We start from the raw sequence: 6,487 nt of genomic DNA on the forward strand, positions 1-6,487 counted from the left end.
TAATGGAAAGAATGAGAATGTGAAAATATCACTCTTCTAGTTTTGTGTTCTAATTTATAATATATAGGAATGGCTATTTTATTTATTAAATTAGAATAAATTAGAAGATTTTTAATTAAATTAAAATTAAATTGTGAAAAAAAAATGAATTAAGATATATCAACATGACTGCGTATCTTCGAAGGGACTAACTAGTGAATAGTGGGAAAAATAATAATTTCAGAAAGAAAAAATTGAAAACTAGCAGAATTCAGCTCCTCTGTAATAAAAAAAATCATTCAGTACGTAGATAATCAGGTACCTTATCTCGCTATATCCAACTCTATTTTGAAATTTACTTTACTACACCAAATTACAGCACAGTGTCAAATTTGGTGTTGTAAAATGCATAATTATTTACTTTTATGAGCCAATAATGAGTTACTGCTCTGCATAGTTTTTTAAAGAGGAACTGAACTCATAGCCACCAACCAAAAAGTCCCTGTGCTCAAGCCTTAACAAGTGCATGATGCACTTGCACATTATAGGTCCTTCAAATACAGTACTGTAAAATACATCCACATATCTATAATATTTGATACAAAATGCATATGGAAACTGCCAAGCTTTATTCATTGGTAATTAATTAATTTCATCACAAAGTGCGTCTAGAAAGATACTTGAATACCAAGTAGTGCCATCAATTGAGCAATGAACTCAGGGTGCCCTGGCCATGCAGCTCCAGTAACTAGATTTCCATCGGTGAAGCAACGGCTTATGGATTCAGGCTCAAGCCATGCTGCTCCTGACAGAACCACATTAAGCTTCACAGCAGGATAAGCACTACACTTCCTTCCCTGTTACAGTAAAAAAATGTATGTCACCGTGGCACTAAGAAATCATTCTACCTTCCATTGCTCATCAATTATGTCATCACTTAAGCAAAGAAAAAAAAAATAGTAGTGCTACTTTTAAGTTCTGTAATATGTGAAGTACCGACACGGTCCCAAACAGCGGTGTCCCCATTTCTGACACGCCGCACGCACACCGAACACACATTGGACATGTGTCGGACACGCATTTGTCTTGTCCAGCGTAAAAAAAAAAACCTTTCATACGGTTTTGAAAGCAGGAAGCCAACAAACACAACAAGACTTTTCTATTTTTTTTTTTCAAAATCATATTTTTTAAAATCTTAAAAGACAAAAGATTATATTTTAAATTATAATAATAGATTAGATTTTTTATTATTTCTTCTTCACGCTTCCTCTTCACATCGTCTACGCTTCTTCTTTTTTTTAATCTTAAAGATAAAATATTATATTTTAAATTATAATAACATATTAGAATTTAGATTAAATCAAATTAAAATAACAACGCTTAGTAAGAGAAAGAGGAATAACTTAGATAAATTAGGATTAATAATTTTTTATTTATCTCTTCAATTATGATGATTTATCTTGGTACTTTTTTAGGTGAGACTCTTTATTAAATATATTAGCAAGTTATTTTTATATTATTTTTTAAAGAGGCAAAATTTTTGTATTTTAAAATTTTCTTTTGAATGATAATGATGCTCCTTAATATAATTTTTTGTACTTATTTTATATATGTGTGTGTACTTTTTTAGGTGAGACTCTTTATTAAATATATTAACAAATTATTTTTAGATTATTTTTTAAAGAGATAAAGTTTTTGCATTGTGAAATTAAGGGAATGACAGAAATACCATGTTTTTCTATCCATGATATTCAATGATTATCATTATGTGTTTTTCTGCCTACGTTCACCAATGAATGATGTATAGGAAATTAACAGAAATAATAGAAGTAACAAAATATACAATATCTCATCACTAATCATACTATCCATATATTCATGATAGAATTCAATAATCCATCAAGTATTTCAAGAGACGGCAGAATTAATCTAGAGATACCCATGACCAAAGATTTTAATCAATTCATTATAGATGGAGAATTAGAAGCGATCAAACAATTATGAGAAAAATAACAAACACAGTGTTTCTTTGGTCATGTTCCACGTATATTTAATTTCTTTATGCTTAATTCTACAAATTATCAGTCTTTATGTTCCTTGATGGGAGATAAAGGGCAAGGAACTAAGGATTACAATCCAATTGTCCGAGCAAGCAAACAAGGTATACAAAAGCTAGAAGATTGCCTAAGTGAGAAAGAGCTAAGATAAGAATAAACCTGAGTAACGAAAGTAATGATTTCATGAACACAAAATACACCTGGAGACAAAGTCACACAAAAGCTGGCTGCATACATAGATTTAGTTAATCCAGACTAATTAGAAAGTAAGCCTGCACAGAATATGTGTGATTTGGGGACAAAAGCCGGGGAAAACAAAATTTGGAACAAGTGCGCATGACTTATTCAAGGAAATGACTGTAATCCAGTAAATGATAAGTGATAACTTCCTACTTGCTCAACCTTACTAGTTACAGCTTTGTAGCCCAACAATTCAAAAGAATTTTGTCTTCATAGTTGGTACAAAACAAATCTTGACCAGAAAGACTAATAGAAACAAGTGTAGAATGAACATGAAAACAGTAGTAAAATATCTCTACTTCAAGATTGCCTCAACTTTTTTTTTTTTTGACAAACTATATTAATAGCCACTCAATTCAAATACTGGTTGATAGCATATGTGAAACATAACAAACAGTGTTTCTTTTGCGTTTACAGTAATAATACCTTTAGAACACCAGCAGCAGATAAAATCTGTTTGTTAGAATAAGCCAATATTTTACTGTACAACTAACTCTGCATTTGTTACTTGTATAAATAGGGAATTATTCCCCAATCAATAAGAGCGCTCATTTTCACATATCTAACATGGTATCAGAGCAATCAAATCAGCGAGTTGATCTTTGGAGAGACCAGAAAGTGCCTCAGAAACAGCAGATGGATTCAGTTCTTCAGATGAGGAAGCTGTAGCATAAATCTGATTAACAGATGCCTTCTTGGACTTCCAACCAGGAGGATAACCATGCTTTGCAAAGCAAGTATCAACTGTATGATTGTTTCTGCCACAGTGTGTGCAATGGCGAGATTGTCCTTGTTTAGAGTATCCTCTGCCACGACCTGGAGAAGCAGTAGTAAATGAAGGTGCAGACTGCACAGCTAACACAGCAGTAGGAGTGGGAAGAATTGCCAAATTCATATGCCTTTCTTGTTGTATGATGATGGAGAAAACCTTGTCAAGAGAAGGCAAGGGATCAAGCATAAGGATTTGAGACCTAGCCTGGTTATAAGGATCGTTGAGGCCTTGAAGGAAACACAAGACACTATCAATGTCTCGATATTTCTGCATAGCCACAACCGATTTGCATGAACCAGTGGGTGAAGACTCACATGAAGGTATCGGCCTGAAATTGCAAAGTTCGTCCCAGAGAATCTTGACCTTAGTGAAGTAATTTGTGATCGAGAGATCACCTTGCTTTAAAGAATAAAGATCAGAATGTATTTGAAGAATTCGAATGTAGTCCCCTTGAGAAAACCGATTGCGCAGTGCATTCCACACATCAGAGGCTTGAGTGAGCCAAATGACGCTGGTTGCAATTTCTGTGTTTTTCTGTGCATAAACTCAGCCAATACCTTGATTCTCCTCATCAAAGTCATTATTATGCAGCACTTCATATACTTAGGTATATCAAGGGCTGTCCAGGGAAAGGTCTTTTCTTCTCTTCCACTAATGATCTTAAGCTCACGGCCTTCAGTGATTCGGACTGGCCATGAAAGATAGATGCAACTGGCTTCTTGTTTTCAAAGAAATGTTTTCACCAAGGCAATGACTGACTCGTTCAATGCCAAATACTCAGGTGCTTGACCTCCAGGGATAACAAGAGCATCATAACCTGAAGGATCCACATCATCAAAGGTAGCTGTTAAAGCAAAAGTATGACCTGGCTTCTCACTGTAAGTTTGATACCTTCAAAATCATGAACAGCAGTTGGGCAAGTGTCACCAGCCTTCTTTGAGGGGCAAACTGCATCAACATGGCTTCCTAAAGCCTGAAGGGACTGAAAATGATCCTTGACCTCATAATCTTCCATGTAATCCTGCAATTAATGTTATTAAAATTTAAAACCCATCTTCATCAATCATCATTGAAATAAAAGTGAAAAGTTTTATGAAAGAAACGTGAAATTATTCGGTACACTAGATTCAATAACTATGGCAAATGGCCAGCACAATTTAGGTGGAATTACTCAAACAAAATCCCTTTTGGTACTAAATAGTAGATAGTCTCTCAAGTCTCAGCTCTACCCAAAATATTCTACTCCTACAACTTGTCATGCCAAAAGAAGCAAGGTGAGCAGTATTGCAGCCCATGATTATCAACTGTAGGCAACACCATAAACATTATAACCTACCCCACAAATAAAGAGGATTTTCTTATCAAAGCCACTTATTTTGCCTCCAAATGCCTTCACAAAATGGCGAATGAGTTCCAGTGCCCCTCATAAGTAGCTGCAGTAATGAGATTACTTTCTACCACTGTTGCTGCCTCAGTGTCAGGTTCAACCCAATGAGCACCAGCAGCAACCAGCACTGGTTTAACAGCAGGAAAAGCGTGCACTTGCGACCTTCAACCACTCCAGCAGCTGCCAGAATCAACTGTCCATGACAAATGCTAGCAATTTGTTTTCCCAAACTGACAAACTTGGTCACCAGCTCCACAACACCGGGAATGTGAGCAAGATACTCTGGAGCCCTCCCACCCGGCACCCACAACCCATCATAGCTTGAAGCATCAACTTCATCAAACGTTGCATTGAGTGCAAAATTGTGACCAACCGTCTCACTATAAGTCTGAAAGCAGCCAAAATGCATCACCACAAATTAAAACTCCATTATACCAAATACAAAGTTCACAAAGAGTATGCTTGGAACTAAAATTCTAGGAATTGATTAATTAAGAGTTGTTTAGTTTAAGAAAACATTTTATGTTCACACTTTTAATTTTTTTTTTAAAATGACGTTGGTTTTTTGTCCTGTTTTCAAAATTTTGTATGGAAACAAAACTTTTTTTCTCACTATTTCATATAAACTTTTGAAAAGGGAAATTAAAATGGATACAAGTTGGCATTTTTTGTAATTAAAAGTAAAAATAGAAAATAAAAATTCTCATACCAAACTGTCCAAATGAGTTTTTCTTTTCTTTTCTCTAAACCTATGCAATTATATTAGATTTGATATTAAGTTGTTGAGAACATATCAAATATGAGTGATTCCTAATGTAAGAAATGAAAGCTACAAATATTAAATCATTACATAATATTTAAATAACTAAGATTAAAATAAATAAAAAGTATATATGATTTTTTAAAGTATTTTTTTACCTTCCATAGATAGGTGTGTGACTAATATTTATAAATTTTTTTTCCACCATATAAAAAATGTTAAAATTCTATTGGTCCATCCAAAATTAAAAAAAAAAAAAACAAGTAGGGAGATTTACACTAATAAACCATGAGCAATCACACTTTAACCTAAAATCTTAAAACTCAAGTTTATGGGTCTTCTCCTCAGTTATATGGTACTCAACTTTTCCACTTATATTCGATGTGGGACTTCATCTCACACTTATACTCCAACAGTTTCATATCTTGCAAATCAATTGAATTAGAGATTTCAATGATTGGAAACACTATATAAGAAGACAGAGACCTGGGTGTCGGCAAGTACATGGATGGCGGTGCAGCAGACATCGTCGGATTTCTTTCTGGGATAGATGGCGAGACCGAAGGCTTGCAATGCCTGAAATGGAACCATGGCCTACAAGCAACACGATGAATGAATGAATGAAGTTATTGAAGAAGAAGTGAAGTGCGAAGAAGGTAGTTACTTCATAGTCTTCCATGAAGTCCCTCCAAAACAAGCTTGTTAAATTAAGATTTTTTACTTTCAGAAAATATTTACATTGAGATTTTGATTCTTCCTTTTATCGAACTAACATGCTATTGATATACGAAGTAATCCTTTCGAAAATGATGACTAATCTTCATCAGATACCTTAAGCATACAAGATGAATATTTTTTTCTCTAACATAATTTATATTTCATACTAGGTGCAATCAGATTCAAACTTTGAACCACTGAACCACTTGATTAAGGGACAAAACAATTTAAATTCATCCCTGTCCTTGGGATAACAAATATGGATATACTTTAAAATTCTTTAATTACCCAAAAAAGAATACTAGTACGGCTATGTTCGGTAAGATATTTTCTATGTTTGGTAAAATATTCCAAATAACTGATAACTTTTTTATTAGTTGAAAAATGCATTTGATTGTTCCATAAACAAGGATTTTAGTAGCTTATACTATGTTTTGAAACATTACTTGAAATAAAAAATATTAGCTTCTAACTTTTTATTATTTTTCCACTTTTATCTTCGATATATTTATTCATTTTTATTGTTATCTTTTTTACCTAAATTATGGTATTACTATTTTTCTCTCATTTTATAC

The 6,487-nt window shown here is 33.6% G+C and overlaps 1 pseudogene; it reads right to left on the reverse strand.

Moving 5' to 3' along the window:
* Positions 1-591: 591 nt before the first annotated feature.
* On the reverse strand, positions 592-5,874 carry LOC100787560 (protein DJ-1 homolog D-like; annotated as a pseudogene).
* Positions 5,875-6,487: the final 613 nt, after the last annotated feature.

Source organism: Glycine max, chromosome 11 (genome assembly GCF_000004515.6).
Source record: "Glycine max cultivar Williams 82 chromosome 11, Glycine_max_v4.0, whole genome shotgun sequence".
NCBI lineage: Eukaryota > Viridiplantae > Streptophyta > Magnoliopsida > Fabales > Fabaceae > Glycine > Glycine max.